At 46.7% G+C, this 18,173-nt stretch overlaps 1 protein-coding gene and 1 long non-coding RNA gene across 2 annotated transcripts in view; one reads left to right on the forward strand and one right to left on the reverse strand.

The window, feature by feature from the left end:
- LOC119959603 (zinc finger protein 774-like) overlaps window positions 1-18,173 on the forward strand; it is a 1,152,970-nt gene that overhangs the window by 353,130 nt on the left and 781,667 nt on the right. The gene's annotated exons all lie outside the window — the stretch shown is intronic.
- On the reverse strand, window positions 10,914-12,668 carry LOC119959632. Its single transcript, XR_005459250.1, has 2 exons — window positions 12,498-12,668; window positions 10,914-11,243 (listed from the first exon to the last, which is right to left on the reverse strand). It is a non-coding gene; the product is annotated as an uncharacterized LOC119959632 (long non-coding RNA).

Below are 18,173 nucleotides of genomic sequence, written 5' to 3' on the forward strand. Positions count from 1 at the left end.
GATTCATTTCCCCATCCAAGCTGGAAGCTCATCGACGTAGTCACACTGGAGAGAGACCATTCACCTGCTCCAAGTGTGGGAAGGGATTCATTGTTTCATCGGCTCTGCAAAATCACCAGCGAATTCACACTGGGGAGAGACCGTTCGCCTGCTCCACGTGTGGGAAGAGATTCACCCAATCATCCACTCTGTCCACACACCAGCTAATTCACACTGGGGAGAGACCGTTCACCTGCTCAGATTGTGGGAAGGAATTCACTCGTTCATCCCACCTGCTGAGTCACCAGCAAATTCACATCGGGGAGACGCCATTCACCTGCTCCAAGTGTGGGAAGGGATTCAGTGATTCATCCACCCTGCAGAAGCACGAGCGAGTTCACTCCAGGGAGAAACCATTCACCTGCTCAGAGTGTGGGAAAGGATTTACTATTTCATCTCTCCTGCTGAGTCACCAGCGAATTCACACTGATGAGAGACCCTTTCAATGTCCAGACTGCGGGAATAGCTATAAAACGTCTGGAAATCTGACACGCCATCAACGTCTTCACACTAACGAGAGACCGTTCAGGTGCTCTCACTGCGGGATTGGGTTCACACAATCATCTCAGCTCACTGTACATCAGCGAACCCACACTGGGGAGAGGCCATTCACCTGCTCCAAGTGTGGGAAGGGATTCACCACTTCATCCCACCTACTGAGACACCAACGAGGCCACAAGTAACCACAGTGATTGGGTTTTCCTGTTCCTCACATTCAGGACTGAACCATGTTCATTTGGGTCTCTTTCTGCTGATAACAAACTCCAGCCCATTTACAGGGGCTAATAGTCTGGCTAAAAGTTAAATAAATTAGATTTGTTTTAAATGCGCAGTGTGTTGAAACTTTCTAATATCTCTGACACAAGTTAGCTCCTGTTGAAGTTCTCTCGCTCTCCCCTGTCTCTTCCAACCTCACCTCCAACAAGAAGTGTGAGGAGCTTGTGGAGCTTCTTTGTGACTGAGATTGAGTAAATCCGATCAGCTGCCTCTGCTGCTTCCCTCCCTTCCACAAGCCCACCAGACCAAACTGTCTCTAAATTTCATCCTTTCCTGAGCACTGAACCCACATCTTTCTCTAGTTTCTCTCCCATCTCCCCTCATGCCCTCTCAGAGCTCATCTTGTCCATGAGACCCAGCTCCTGCTCCATCGACCCTATTCCCACTGAGCTACTGATCAGCCAACTACCCTGTGTCCATGAATATTGTCAATATTTCTGTCCCTTCAGGTACTGTCCCTCTGTCCTTCAAATCTGCCATCATCACCCCCTCCTCAATAAAACAAATCCTTGACCCTGCCACCCTTACAAATTACTGCCCCATCTTCAACCTCCCTCTCCTCTCCAAACTCTTTGAACTTGTTGTCACCTCCCAAATCCTTGCCCATCTTTCCCAGAACTCCCATGTTTGAATCCTTTCAATCAGGTCCTTGCCCTGTCACACTAGCGAAATACAAGAGACAAACAGTGGTTAGCACAGTGAAGCAACATTGCTGACGTCAGGGAAATACCACCAGACAGACCCAACGGAGGAGACAGAGAGAAAATCCTACAGAATCATAGAATTTACAGGGCAGAAGGAGGTCATTCGGCATTCGAGCCTGCACCAGCCGTTGGAAAGAGCACCCTACTTAAACCCATGCCTCCAGCCTATCCCAGTAACTCGACCTAAGCATTTTTGGTAGCACATTGGTTAGCACCATTGCTTCACAGCTCCAGGGTCCCAGGTTCGATTCCCAGCTTGGGTCACTGTGTGGGGTTTGCACATTCTCCCTGTGTCTGTGTGGGTTTCCTCCCACAAGTCCGGAAAGACGCGCTGTTAGGTAATTTAGAAATTCTGAATTCTCCCTGTGTCCGAACAGGTGCCGGTATGTGGCGACTAGGGGCTTTTCATAGTAACTTCATTGCAGTGTTAATGTAACCCTTCTTGTGACAATAAAGATTATTGGTGGATTGACCACGCTAAAAGGGGCAATTTAGCGTGGTCAATCCACCTAACCTGCACATCTTTGGACAGTGGGAGAAAACTGGAGCACCCGATGGGAACCCTCACAGACACGGGGAGATTGTGCAAACTCCACACAGTCACCCAAGGCTGGAATAGCTGAAACATCAACACACTGCTCCTGGCAGTTGATGGTGCAGTGGTTTGACAAATATAACTAGTGGATTAAAAAGGTGTGTCACATGGAGTAAAAACAGAAAATGCGAGATTAATTCAACAGCACTGGGAGAATGTGCAAACTCGAATAGCTGCAGTGATATCAGAGTGTGGGTGGAGCTGGGCTGTCTGTCTTCACTGCAGCTATTTGATAAACACCTAGTTCTTAAAGGTACTCTCACATGACAATTCTGAATTCTCCCTCTGTGTACCTGAACAGGCACCGGAATGTGCTGACTAGGGGCTTTTCATAGTAACTTCATTGCAGTGTTAATGTAAGACTACTTGAGACAATAAAGATTAGAATTATTAATAAAAATGTTCCGGCAAATTTGCATTCCGCCCACAATGATTTGCACAGTCGGAAATATGACCCCAACAAATGGGATTATTAAAAAATGTTCTGGCAAATTTCCATCCCGCCTGCAACAAATGGGATGAAACCAAATCTTTAAAAGTCAAAGTCTTTCTTTCAAATTTTTGCCGTGCTGTCAGGGGAAAGGGTTAACTTTTCTGCTTGTTTACAAAAGGGGCTGTTTAGCTCACTGGGCTAAATCGCTGGCTTTGAAAGCAGACCAAGGCAAGCCAGCAGCACGGATCGATTCCCGTAACAGCCTCCCCGAACAGGCGCCGGAATGTGGCGACTAGGGGCTTTTCACAGTAACTTCATTTGAAGCCTACTCGTGACAATAAGCGATTTTCATTTCATTTTTCAAAGGGAAGAGGAAACATTCACAAAGCTTCCCACAGCTTGTGAGCTCCGAAACATAACTTCAAGGCTGAAGTTTATCTTCAGAGAATGAAACATTTTGGTGCCTTTTCCAATTGTCCCAGTAAATTGTGATTCACACTGAAAGGTTTACTTTCACTCAGTAATTAGAACATTTCACTTTCTCAGCACTGACACTTTAGATCAAATCCCAATTGTTCTCTTCCCTTGTAGCTGGTGTGTGGAGAAGATCATGTTCACTGTAGATCTGTCAGCACAGAAACCGCACTGTGCTTCTGGATAAATTCAGTCTGCAAGTAGATGAATCTTTTAAACATCACCCAAGTGAAGGTCTTCCCCTGACTCAAAGGAGTGAGATGTCCCTGTAGTTGATGCTGTCTCCTCTGCCACTGCTGTTTTATTGCATCACACATGTTCCATGGACCAGTCTCACAGCCCAAAAGGGGAGGGCAGGAAGGTGTGACAGTCGATGGGACTTTGTGTGTGTGAGCAGTTCAGCTGGAATTCCATCCTGGCCAGGCACCTTTCTGCTTGCTCAGCAATCAATGGCCTTTTCCAGCTCAAATGATGAGAATTCCTTGTCCAACTCAACCATGACAGGAAGCTGGAGGAGAGTCAAACAGAGACTGGGAGATGCCCTTCTCACAGGGGTACAGCTCACTGTCGTGTTCAACCCAGCTCCTCCTCACTCTCTCACCATGACTGACACTGAGCATGCTCAGAGCACACACCCACACTGCACCTGCGCACTGGCCTCGTACACTCACTGATAGGGAACTTCCTGCAGCGCGGGGGATTCTGGGTAACACAGCTGCCATTGAGCAATTAGTAAACAGGAGGATTCTATTTCCCAGTTAGCAAAACAGAAGATCCACAGTCAGGCAAGATGCTGGGCATGAACCATAATGAGAGGTTTGGATACTTTATTTAATACAGAAGCACATTATTCTGATATCACTTAGACATGGGCAACAAGCAGGCTGATCTACAGTATGTACAGTATTTACCACACCTGGGACACGGTATAGCATCTCATCAAACCAGTGATAGGTTTGTTTACGGTTCATAATTGTGACTGGGTCACACTCACGATTCATGCAAAATACACCTCCCCAGGTTCACTGACCCACTCCCTCCAGACCCGTTTTCACTCCAAGGGTCTTGACATCTGCTTTAGTCTTTATCCAGCCATGTATGTTCAGCTCACACTGCCCAACAACCAGCCTCTCCTGCACTGAGGCACAGGGTTTCCATCACCAAAAATCTATCCTGGCCACGCACCACCATCGACGCCACCACCAAGAAAGCACAACAGCACCTATACTTCATCAGGAAACTAAGGGAATTTGGCATGTCCACACTGACTCTTCCCAACTTTTACAGATACACCATAGAAAGCATCCTATCGGGCTGCATCACAGCCTGGTATGGCAACTGCTCGGCCCAAGACCGTAAGAAATTTCAGAGAGTAGTGAACACAGCCTAGTCCATCACACAAACCTGACTCCCATCCATTGACTCTATCCACACCTCCCGATGCCTTGGGAAAGCGGGCAGCATAATCAAAGGCCTCTCCCACTCAGCTTACTCACTCTTCTAACTTCTTCCATCGGGCAGGAGATACAAAACTCTGAAATCATGCACAAACAGATTGAAAACAGCTTCTTCCCCACTATACCAGACTCCTAAACGACCCTCTTATGGACTGACCTGATTAATACTACACTCCTGTGTGCTCCACTCAATGCCTTTGTCTATATATTTACATTGTGTACCTTGTGTTGCCCTATTATGTATTTTCTTTTTAGTTTAATTTATTTTCATGTACAAAATGATCTGTTTGAGCTGCTTGCAGAATAATACTTTTCACTGTACCTTGGTACACGTGACAATAAACAAATCCAATCCAAATTGAGGGAACAATCTGCCTCTCTTGCATTGGTGCACTGCATTTCCCTCATAACACTGAGGCATAGAAAGGTGACAGGTGAGGACTGTGAGATGATTGTTATCACTAAGGAGGTAGTGATGGGCAAGCTAATGGGGCTAAAGGTAGACAAGTCTCCTGGCCCTGATGGAATGCATCCCAGAGTGCTAAAAGAGATGGCTAGGGAAATCGCAAATGCACACATGATAATTTACCAAAATTCACTAGACTCTGGGGTGGTCCCGGTGGATTGGAAATTAGCAAACGTGACGCCACTGTTTAAAAAAGGAGGTAGGCGGAAAGTGGGTAATTATAGGCTCAGTGAGCTGAACTTCGGTAGTCGGGAAGATGCTGGAATCTATCATCAAAGAAGAAATAGCAAGGCATCTGGATGGAAATTGTCCCATTGGGCAGACGCAGCATAGGTTCATAAAGGGCTGGTCGTGCCTAACTAATTTAGTGGAATTTTTTGAGGACATTACCAGTGCAGTAGATAACGGGGTGCCAATGGATGTGGTATATCTGGATTTCCAGAAAGCCTTTGACAAGGTGCCACACAAAAGGTTGATGCATAAGATAAAGATGCATGGCATTCAGGGGAAAGTAGAGGATTGGTTAATTAATGTAAAACAAAGAGTGGGGATTAATGGGTGTTTCACTGGTTGGCAATCAGTAGCTAGTGGTGTCCCTCAGGGATCATTGTTGGGCCCACAATTGTTCACAATTTACATAGATGATTTGGAGTTAGGGACCAAGGGCAATGTGTCCAAGTTTGCAGCAAAGACAACACTAAGATGAGTGGTAAAGCAAAACGTGCAGAGGATACCGGAGGTCTACAGAGGGATTTGGATAGGTTAAGTGAATGGGCTAGGGTCTGGCAAATGGAATACAATGTTGACAAATGTGAGGTTATCCATTTTGGTAGGAATAACAGCAAAAGGGATTATTATTTAAATGATAAAATATTAAAACATACTGCTGTGCAGAGAGACCTGGGTGTACTGGTACATGAGTCGCAAAAAGTTGGTTTACAGGTGCAACAGGTGATTAAGAAAGCGAATGGAATTTTGTCCTTCATTGCTAGAGGGATGGAGTTTAAGACCAGAGAGGTTATGCTGCAATTGTATAAGGTGTTAGCGAGGCCACACCTGGAGCATTGTGTTGTTTTGGTCTCCTTACCTGAGAAAGGACATACTGGCACTGGAGAGTGTGCAGAAGAGGTTCACTAGGTTAATCACAGAGCTGAAGGGGTTGGATTACGAGAACTTGAGTAGACTGGGACGTACTCATTGGAATTTAGAAGGATGAGGGGGGATCTTATAGAAACATAAAATTATGAAGGGAATAGGTAGGATAGATGTGGGCAGGTTGGTTCCACTGGTGGGTGAAAACAGAACTAGGGGGCATAGCCTCAAAATCAGGGGAAGTAGATTTAGGACTGAGTTTAGGAGGAACTTCTTCACCCAAAGGGTTGTGAATCTATGGAATTCCTTGCCCAGTGAAGCAGCTGAGGCTCCTTCATTAAAAGATAAAGATAGATAGTTTTTTGAAGAATAAAGGGATAAAGGGTTATGCTGTTCAGGCCAGAAAGTGGAGCTAAGTACACAAAAGATCAGCCATGATCTCATTGAATGGCGGAGCAGGCTCGAGGGGGCCACATGGCCTACTATTGCTCCTAGTTCTTATGTTCTTATGTGACAGCACAAAACAAAGGCACTCAACAAATTGTATCTGTGTCAACTTTCTGCAACAGACACAATCCCCTGTCATTGGCCCTGAATTCTGCAGATATTTTTCTCCTCAAAGGATACGAACAGAAGAGCAAGGAGCTGGAGTTGGCTATTCAGCCCAGTCTGCTCCACCATTTAATAAGATCATGGCTGATCTGACAGTAACAGATAGTTGTCCAATTCTCTTTTCAAGGCATCAATTGAATCTGCCTCCACCAAATTTTCGAGCAGTGCATTCATGATCCCATATGATCCCACAGAATGTTTTTCTTCACATCATAAGACATAGGAGCAGAATTAGGCCACTCGGCCCATCGAATCTGCTCCGCCATTCAATCATGGCTGATATTTTTCCCATCTCCATTCTCTTGCCATCTCCCCATAACCCCTTATTAATCAAGAACCTATCTATCTCTATCTTAAAGACACTCAGTGATTTGGCCTCCATGGCATTCTGTGGCAAAGAGTTCCACAGATTCACCACCCTCTGGCTGAAGAAATTCCTCCTCATCTGTTTTAATTGCTCCTCATCACCTGAGGAAGGAACTGTGGCCCGAAAGCTAGTGAGTCGAAACAAACCTGTTGGACTTTAACCTGGTGTTGTGAGACTTCTTACTCTGTTTTAAAGGATCGCCCCTTTAGTCTCAGATTGTGTCCCCTGCTTCTAGTTTTTCCTACAAGTGGAAACACCTTCTCCATGTCCACTCTACCCAGGCCTCGCTGTATCCCATAGGTTTTAATAAGATCCCCCCATATCCTTTCAAAACTCCAATGAGTACAGACCCAGAGTCCTCAGCCATTCCTCATACGACAAGCTCTTCATTGGATTGGATTTGTTTATTGTCACGTGTACCGAGGTACAGTGAAAAGTATTTTTCTGCAAGCAGCTCAACAGATCATTCAGTACATGGAAGAAAAGGGAATTAAACAAAATTCAAGAAAATACATGAGAATACATAATAGGGCAACACAAGATATACAATGTAACTACATAAGCATTGACATCGGTTGAAGCATACAGGGTGTAGTGTTAATTAGGTCAGTCAATAAGAGGGTAATTTAGGAGTCTGGTGACAGTGGGGAAGAAGCTGTTTTTGAGTCTGTTCGTGCGTGTTCTCAGACTTCTGTATCTCCTACCCGATGGAAGAAGTTGGAAAAGTGAGTAAGCCGGGTGGGAGAGATCCTTGATTATTCCAGGGATCATTCTTGTAAACCTCCTCTGGAGCCTTTCCAAGGCAAACACATTCTTCCTTAGATACGGGGCCCAAAACTGCTCATAATACTCCAAATGGGATCTGATGAGAGCGTTATACAGCCTCAGAATTACATCCCTGGTCTTATATTCTAGCCCTCTCGACATGAATACATTGCATTTGCCTTCCTAACTGCCGACTGAACCTGCACGTTAACCTGAAAAGAATCTTGAACAAGGTCTCCCAAGTCCCTTTGTGCTTGTGATTTCATCAGCATTTTCCCATTTAGAAAATAGTCTATGCCTCCATTTCTCCTTCCAAAGTCCATAACCTCACACTTTTCCACATTGTATTCCATCTGCCACTTCTTTGCCCACTCTCCTAGCCTTGCTCAGCATTGCTTCTTTTTCTAATCACTTTAAATGAATGCCCTCTGTTTATAATCTTGCCCTAAATATGACTTGCTAGATCAAACGTCTATTGCAGATCCTTAGTTTTAATGTGGTCAAGTGCCTTTCCATTTGAGAAGTGTTCAATAAAGTTATTAGAATTAATTGTAGCTAGGGCAGCACGTGGAGCAGTGGTTAGCACTGGGAGTATAGCGCTGAGGACCCGGGTTTGAATCCCGGCCCTGGGTCACTGTCCGTGTGGAGTTTACACATTCTCCCCATGTCTGCATGGGTTTCACCCAGACAGCCCAAAGATATGCAGGTTAGGTGGATTGGCCAGGCTCAATTGCCTCTTAATTGGAAAAAAAATAATAATAATTGGGTGCTCCAAATTTATTTTAAAGAAAAAGGATAATTTGTAGCTTCCCCACCAATCAGTTTTTTGCATGAAGTGACCTTATTTTTATCGGGAGTTAACTGAAGTGTGTTCCTCACCACCCATTATCTAAATTTCCATTTACCACTTTTCTGTCCACCTGACCCAGTCCATGGCTTTCTCCCTCATTGTCTGAAACACATGAGCAACTTTTATATAATCCTGGTGCATACATTTCAGTCTAAATCATTGATATATACCGGAAACTGTGGAGCCCCACTGGAAACAGACGTCCAGGCATCATTCAGTCCCGGATGTGACTAACAGCAGCAACAACAGCTGAATCCAAACCCTACTGTTGTCTGTGAACTTGCTGATGTCTGTAGGTTGTTTGACTGAGTGAATCTCCTCCCACGCACGGAGCAGTTAAACAGCCTCCCCAGCACTGCTCCCACGTGTGGGCCACGCGGTAGCACAGTGGTTAGCACCATTGCTTCACCGCTCCCAGGTTCGATTCCCTGCTTGGTCACTGTCTGTGCGGAGTCTGCGCGTTGTTCCAGTGTCTGTGTGGGTTTCCTCCGGATGCTCCGGTTTCCCCCCACAGTCCAAAGATGTGCAGGTTGTATGGATTGGCCATGGGAAATTGCCCTTGTGTGTCCAAAAAGGTGAGGTGGGGTTATGGGTTAGATTGGAGATATGGGCTTAAGTCAGGTGCTCTTTCCAAGGGCCGGTGCACTCGATGGGCCGAATGCCGTCCTGATCAGTGTGAACTCGCCGGTGTTTCTGCAGATTTGGATTTCTTTTAAATCTCTTCACAGTCAGAACATTTAAAAGGTTTCTGATCAGTGTGAACAAGTTGGTGTGAAGTCAGGTGGGATGACCGAGTAACTTTCTTGTCACACATGCGGCAAGAGTATGGTCTCTGTCCAGTGTGAACTCGCTGGTGTTGCAGAAGCTGAGATGAACATGTGAATCTTTTCCCACACACAGAGCAGGTGAACGGCCTCCCCCACTGTGAGTGCGTTGATGTGTCAGTAAATTCTTTTTACTTTTAAAGCTCTTCTCGCAGTCAGCACATTTAAAAGGTCTCTGATCAGTATGAACAAGTTGGTGTCTCAGGAGGACTGATGACTGAGTGAATCCCTTCCCACACACGGAGCAGGTGAATGGCCTCTCCCCAGTATGAGTGCGTTTGTGTACCAGTAAATTCTTTTTACTTTTAAAGCTCTTCTCACAGTCAGCACATTTAAACGGTCTCTGATCATTATGAACAAGTTGATGTCTCAGGAGGAATGATGACTGAGTGAATCCCTTCCCACATACGGAGCAGGTGAATGGCCTCTCCCCAGTGTGGGTGCGTTGATGTATCAGTAAATTCTTTTTACTTTTAAAGCTCTTCTCATAGTCAGCACATTGAAAATGTCTCAGATCAGTATGAACATGTTGGTGGCTCAGGAGAAGTGATGACTGAGTGAATCCCTTCCCACACACGGAGCAGGTGAATGGCCTCTCCCCTGTGTGAGTGCGTTGGTGTCTCTGTAAATACTGTTTACTTTTAAAGCTCATCTCACAGTCAGCACAGTTAAAAGGTCTCTGATCAGTATGAACAAGTTGGTGTCTCAGGAGGATTGATGACTGCGTGAATCCTTTCCCACACACGGAGCAGGTGAACGGCCTCTCCCCAGTATGAGTGCGTTGATGCGTCATTAAATCCATTCCGCGTTTAAAGCTCTTTTCACAGTCAGCACATTTAAACGGTCTCTGTTCAGAGTGGACCTGACGGTGAGCCCGGAGGTTTGACAAATCATTAAATCCCTTCCCACATTCCAAACAGGTGAATGGCCTCTCCCCAGTGTGAGTGCGTTGATGTAACAGCAAATCCTTTTTGCTTTTAAAGCTCTTTTCACAGTCAGCACATTTAAAAGGTCTCTCATCATTATGAACAAGTTGATGCCTCAGGAGTTCAGATGACAGAGTGAATCCTTTCCCACACACGGAGCAGATGAATGGCCTCTCCCCAGTGTGAGTGCGTTGATGTGTCAGTAAATCATTTCTGCTTTTAAAGCTCTTCTCACAGTCAGCACATTTAAACGGTCTCTGGTCAGTATGAACAAGTTGGTGTGTCAGGAGGTGTGATGATCGAGTGAATCCCTTCCCACACACGGAGCAGGTGAACGGCCTTTCCCCAGTGTGAATACGTCGATGAGTTTCCAATTCAGATGGGTAATTGAATCCCATCCCACAGTCCCCACATTTCCACGGTTTCATCATAGTTATCGACAAGTTATCAGGTGTAGGTGGGGTGCAGATTTGAGGTCACTATCAGATCAGCCGTGATGTTATTAAATGGTAGAACAGGCTCACGGGGCTGAATGTCCTATTGCTGCTTCTTGGTTCATTTGGTGCGAATGTCCTTATGTCCCTCCAACTTGGATCATCAGTTGAAGCCTGAGTACGGTGTCTCCCTGATGTAAATGTTGCAGTTTAATTTTATGCTGTGTGATTGGTTAAAGCTCAGTTCCAGCTAACTGGAAAATTACTTAGATGTCTGTTTCTTGCTGCTTTTCCAATCACAGTGATTTTTAATTTTTTTTCCAAAAGACAAAACAGACAGACATTTCTCCTTCCACATTGAAAGGCCGGTTCTGATGAATCAAGTGACTCTGTCAGATCTCAACATGATGTCTGCATCTGCAAATATTCTGTAAAAGGAGATTACATTGAAATACTGTGAATATATAAGACACAAACAAGCCATTCTGTCACAGATTCTGCTGCTGTAAATACTCGGCACACATCTCCGACTATCCCACCTATCAAATCTCAGCCTTTCAGCTGACTTTCGATTCCGTTTTCTCTCATGTGCTTGTCCCGTTTCCTTTTGAAAACATCTCAGCACTTTCCTCAACTCATTTCCATGGTAATGAGTTGCACATTCTGAACCTGTAATAAATAATTTTGTCTGTATTGTCCCCTTGGATTTATTCATAACTATCTTGTATTTCTGACTTGTTGTTTATTGATGGTCACTCTCTCACATCGCCCCTCTACATTTAATCTTTCCTGATCACTGTAATCCCTCATGTTACAAAAGTTATCACTGTCAATGCAGGATAGAATTTGCAAAGAGTCAAAACTTTCTGTTGGGTTCAGTTTGTTGTGTGAAAATTCTCCAATTCTAACCCCCTGTAAAAGAAGTTTAGGATAGAAATTCTGAACATGCAATTCTAGTTTCTCAGGAACATTTTTTTCTCTCTTGTTCCCAAAGCTGTAAATCCCTGTCCCACACACTCTCCCTCCTCTCTGAGCTGAAATCCAAACCCATCTCACCATCTGCACCATTTCTTTCCTCCACTCCCAGTTTTCTCTCTCCCTCCCTCTCCTCTGCCTGGGTTGAGTTCTCCAGCTCCTGTCTGCAGACTGACAATAAAATCAATGGGTTTGGGGCCTCCAGCGGGTGTTGGTGAATCCTCCCCGCCCACCTGCCAGGGTTTCCTTCCTTGCCAGAGATCAGAGTCCTCATTGCTTTGAGTGCAAAGTGGAAGCTCTTATTTATTATCCCCCCTCCCCCATCCTCTGATGTGAACCATCCTCCAGTGTGTGAAACAGAATGGTGCCCGTTAACCTGGGCCTGTTCCAGGGAGGGAAGAAGCTCCGCAGCTGCCCGGGGACTGATTGACGGTGGGTTGGGACCAATAGGAAGAGGGGGTGGGGCTGGAGGACCGAACAAGAGCAGCTAGTCCTCCAGCCAATCAGAGTGAATGGGAGGCGGAGCAGATCCGGGGCTCTTGCTCCCTACGCATGCGCCCCTGCACCCGGGCCTGTCTCAAGGAAAAGCCTGAGCAGCTGTCGCCGGTTCAGCTGCTGTATCCGAGCTTCGTAACTCGGGACTTGCACGGGGTTTTTATGAAGCCGCCCGACCCATCCGCCGGCTCCCTCCCTCCCTCATGACTTACCCGGCGGTATCAGATCGACTGACAATTTCCGAATAACCGCTTCAATAGTAGCTACTTCAGGCACTGCGCATGCTCCAGGTCGCTGTGTCCGGGGAACGATTGGTTTAGGGGGCGGGACTGGAGGATCGACCTGGAGCAGTTGGTCCTCCAACCAATCGGAGTGAATGAGGGGCGGGGCGAAGCCCGGGTTTCTCCCATTGGCTGAAACTCTGCATCATTTTGAAGCTGATTTGTCTCAAACTCCAGGAGAAAACTGGACCTTTCTGTTTGTGGCTTTAAACAGATGAGAGGAAATGAAGGGATCTGGAAAGCAGCAGATTTTGCATGTTGTTCCAGGAAAGTGGGGCCTGTGGAATGTCAGGTTTTACACAGCACACGGTTAGCCTGAGGTTCACGCTGGGTAAAGAATCTGCAAACAAGGCAAGGGAATAAATAATTAATGGTAGGACCCGAGGAACTACAGAGGATCAGAGGGGACCATGGTGGGCATATCCATATGTCCCTGAAGACAGGAGGCCAGGTAGATAGGGTGGTTAAAAAGGAATATGGAATACTCGCCTTTATTAACTGAGGCATAGAATATAAGAGCAGGGAGGTTATGATGGAGCTGTATAAAATGCTGGTTGGACCACAGTTGGAGTAGTGTGTACAGTTCTGGAAGGAAGTGATTGCACTCGAGAAGATGCAGAGTAAATTCACCAAGGTGGCCTGGGCTGGAGTATTTCAGTTAACAAGAGAGACTGGATAGGCTGGGGTTGTTTTCCGTGGAGCAGAGAAGGCAGAGAAGGGGACCTAATTGCGGTATGGAAAATGATCGAGTGAATTAGTGGTGAATAGATGGGGTAAATAGGAAGGAACCTTTCCCCTTAGCGGAGGGGTCAATAACCAGTGGGCAGAGAAGGAAACATTCCCCTTACCGGAGGAGTCAATAAGCAGGGGCATAGATTTCAGGTATGGCGGGAGGTTTACAGGAGATGCGAAGAGAAACTTTTTCACCCAGAGGGTGTTGGGAATCTGGAACTCACTGCCTGAAAGTGTGGTAAAGAATGTAAATTCACAACATTTAAGAAGTATTTAGATGAGCATTTGATATTTTCCAGCACTTAGTCCGTAGCGGACTAAGTGCTGGAAAATGGGATTGGAGTAAATAGGTGCTTGATGGCTGGTGGAGACACGATGGGTCAAAGGGCCTCTTTCACTCCTGGAAAAACTCTCTGACTCTAATCGTACCATTCAGATCACTCAATGGAATTCTCAGGAACCACATTGGAGAGGAAGGTTGCTGACACCTAATGATAAACAGCACACGCACAAGCAGCAAGATACATAACTTTGGTCAGACAGGATTTTCCCATTTGAAATACATATTGACTATTCATTGTTACGCTTATCTTTCCAGATTTTAAAAGTTCTCTCCTTTACTCAGGATTCGATTATTTACCGATGTGAAGCTAATTGTTTCATAATTTCCTGGGCATGTACTGTCTGCTATTTTATTTTTTTAAAATATTTTTATTCTTTTTTTTCACAATTTTTCTCCCAAATTCACACCCACCAATAACAACCAAGAACCAGCAACAAATATCTCAAACCCCAGAACAATAACAACGATCCCATCCTCCCACCATGCTCAGACATCAGCCAGCATGTTAACATAAACAAATGACAAAAAAGGAATCAAGGATTACCCCTAGCCATCTTTAACATACATAGCCCCCCAACCCCCCCCCCCCCAACTAATGTTCGATGTTATCCAGTTCTTGAAAGTGCATAATAAATAGTGCCCATTACTTGTAGAACGCCTCCGAGCTTCCCCTCAGTTCAAACTTAACCTTCTTAAGGGTCAAGTATTCCAACAGGTCCCCTCGCCACGCCAGGGCACAGAGTGGAGAGGCCGCTCTCCATCCCAGCAGGATCTGCCTTCGGGCGATCAACGAGGCGAAGGCTATGATATCTGCCTCCGCTCCAGTTTCCAACCCTGGCTGGTCCGACACCCCGAATATGGCCTCCCGTGGACCCGGGTCCAGTTTCACATGCACCACCTTGGAAATTACCCTAAACACCTCCTTCCAGGACTCCCCAAGCTTTGGACAGAACCAAAACATATGAACGTGATTAGCGGCGGCGCCCCCCCCCCCCCCCGCAACGCTCACACACATTCCCCCCCCCCCCCCCCGCAACGCTCACACACATTCCTCCCCCCCCCCCCCCGCAACGGTCACAGCAGCAGTACCGCCCCTTGCCCAACGCTTCACACACATCTTCTACCCCTTCAAAGAATCGGCTCATGTTGACCGGACCTCCTAGCCCTCTCACGTTCCACGTGACTATCCTTACTGAAGGTTTCTCACCCACCTCCAACCTTTCTTATCCACCATCAGCATACCACCGGTCCCTGCCCCATAAGCCTGACCCGCCCCTGTCCATTGTTAACATCGAACCCTTTCCCTCCTTCCCAAAACCCCTCCCAACATTTCCCCCGGAAACAACATTCCCCAGCATCCATCCCTTCCCCCCCCCTCTCGCTCGCCTCGTAGGCCCATTGAAGCCTGCTATCCAGGCTCCAACGTCCGCAGCCCTCCTCTCCCCTCACCTCCATTCACTAGCTGACTTTAGCTAGTCAGTGCGGGTGGCTCCCCCCCCGCCAAAACATATCATCCCCTTCCACCCAGTCCCAGAGAAAGAAACAAAAGAAACCCAACATTCCAACCCCTACAATTCACTAACATAACATTTAACTGTCGCAACACAGAACGCCCATCAACCCACCATTAACTTGAACTCTATAACAGTGCAAAGAGAAATAAATTACAATAAAAATCCGTAAATAGAAAGTTATAACATTTATACATTTTCCCGCTGTTCAAACACAGTCCACAGTCTCTCTTCCAGTTCTGCTCTTCATGCCTGTCCCAAGCCTTCTGCCTTCACGAACGCCTCAGCCGCATCCGCTGTCTCAAAATAAAAGTCTTTGCCGTTATACGTTACCCTCAACTTCGCTGGTTACACCATACCAAACCGCACTCCCTTCCTGAACAACGTCGCCTTCACTCGCCCAAACGCCGCTCGTCTTTTTGCCAACTCCATGTCAAGTCCTGGTAGATCCGGACCATAGTCCCATCCCATTGTATCTCCCGCTTCTGCTTCACCCAGTTTTAACACCTTCTCCTTCATGCAAAACTTTAGGAAGCAGATAATTTCTGCCCTTGGCGCCTCGTTCACTTTGGGCTTCGGCCTTAACGACCGATGAGCTCGGTCTAGTTCGTACCGGGAGGGGTTCTCACCCTCTTCCATCAGCACCGCCAACTTCTTAGCGAAGCATTGTGTTGGCCTTGGGCCCTCTGTCCCTTCGGGCAAGCCCACAATTCTCAAATTATGCCGCCTTGAGCGGTTTTCCATGTCTTCCAGCTTTGCTCGGAGTCCTCTATTAATCTCCACAACCCTCCGCAACTCATCTCCCATCGAGGTGACCTGGCGCTGTGCCGTGGCACGGCTTCCTCCACTTCCTTCATCTTCTCGCCCTGCTCTCTCACCTCGGCCAATGCCTTTGCCACCGCCACCTTCATCGGGGCGATTGCCTCCTCCACCAATGACTTCAATACAACTGCCATCTCCTTTCTCAAGGCCTCCATGTGCCTCGCAAACTGTTTTTCCAGCTCCACCGCCATCACCTCGGTCATCTTCTCCAGCGTAAGTAGTGCGGCCCCGCTTTGCAGTTCGGCTTCCGCCATCCTCCGCCATATTCGTCTTCTCCTTTAGCGGCGGCGACCCCGCATATCCTCCTTTCTTCGACGCTGCTTTTGCATCCTTTAGCGGCTTATTGTCTTTTACTGTCTTTCTCTTCTCTCTCTCCTTCTGTCCTTCATCAATCTGAATTATTCTTTTTTAAAAAAAGGGCGGGGGAGAGAAAAAAAACTTCTTCACGTTTCTTTAAATCTTTCAACTTTTTTCTTTCTCCTCTGCATTTATCCAGAGCTCCCCTGGGACCAGGTTTCAGCCTCTTTCTTCCTCCTAGATGGGAGCCATCCGACGTGGGACACCCCACTTTCATGGTGCCCTGGACTCAGGCCTATCGCCTCGGCCCCCTCGTAGCTCCGCCCCCGCTGCTCTGGCCCCGACACCGCGCTGGGCCCAGCGCCTCAGGCCCCGCCGCCCGACACCCGCGTGGGGTTCTTCACCGGTTTTTAAACTGGCCCCGCTGGCTGCTCCCGACGGCCCCAAAGGCCGACGGTAGTTTGGGGGGGGGGGGGGGGGTGCGTTAAAACTCAGTGATTTGCCTGAAAACGCCGTGACTCGCAGCCACCGGCGGGAGCTGTTTGCGCTGCAGCCGCCCTGCGCGCCCACGCCACCGGAAGTCACCAATTTTCTTCTTTACCGCCTGCTGTACCTCCATGCTTACCTTCAGTGACTGGTGTACGAGGATACCCAGGTCTCATTGCACATTCCCCTCTCTTCATTTATAGTCATTCAGATAATAATCTGCCTTCCTGTTTTTGCTACCAAAGTGGACAACCTCGCATTTGTCCACATTATTCTGCATCTGCCATGCATTTTCCCACTCAACTTGTCCAAATCATATTGAAGCACCTCTGCATCCACCCCACAGCTCACCCTCCCACCCAGCTTTGTGTCATTGCAAATTTTGAGATATTACATTTATTCCCTCATCCAAATCATTAATATATATTGTGAATAGCTGGGATGAGGTGAAACGCCACACAGAGACCCGGGGCTGGGATCGAACCCGGGTCCTCGGCGCTGTGAGGCAGCAGTGCTAATCACTGCGCCACCGTGCCGCCACTTTTCTCACTTATGAAGAAATCTTCCACAGCAGCTTGCTGGGTGACAAGCAGAAGACAGACCAGTTCTTTCTGCCCAGATGTGTCTCTAACATGGGATCTGAAATTGAAATATTTAACCCTGATATCATTGGATCTTATGATCCATCTGTGAAGGTGCAAAGGTTAATTGTGTAAAGGTTAAAACAGGAAGAGATTTCGAAAATGATCCATACTGGCTTCACCCAACACCCACACTTTGGCTCACACCAGTGGACCATTCAGAGGAGACGGCAGCCAATAGTAATGGAGACCAGTACTCATTCTGCATCATCAGCTTGTCCTCTGGGACTGGTAAACAATTCTCACCTGTCATAGGATGTACGATTTTTGCGTCCATTATGCATCATTTTTAAACCTTTGTTTCTTAATAAACCAATGTAAAATCACATATTAGCTTGGTCCCATTTTTGGGGAAATCTGTGACTGCCTTGGTCTGCTTTAAAAGCCAGCTATTTAGCTCTGTGCTAAACCAGCCCCTCTAATGATGCTTTCTATGATGCATTTGTAAAAATTGGTTAGAGTCAATGTGGAGATGCCGAATTTACTTAGTTTCCTGAGGAAGTTTAGGCGCTGGTGTGCTATCTTGGTCGTAGTGTCGGCGTGGGTGGACCAGGATAGATTGTTGGTGATGTGCACACCTAGGAATTTTATTTTTAAAATTATTTCTTTATTCTCCTCCTTTCTCACATTTTCTCCCAAATCTACACCCACCAACAATAAACAACATTCAGTAACAAATATGTCACTCCCCATATCAATAACAACGATCCCATCCTCCCACCAAACCCAAAACATTCACCCACATGTTCTCAAAAACAAATGGCAAAAAGGAATC

This window comes from Scyliorhinus canicula, unplaced genomic scaffold (genome assembly GCF_902713615.1).
Source record: "Scyliorhinus canicula unplaced genomic scaffold, sScyCan1.1, whole genome shotgun sequence".
Taxonomy (NCBI): domain Eukaryota; kingdom Metazoa; phylum Chordata; class Chondrichthyes; order Carcharhiniformes; family Scyliorhinidae; genus Scyliorhinus; species Scyliorhinus canicula.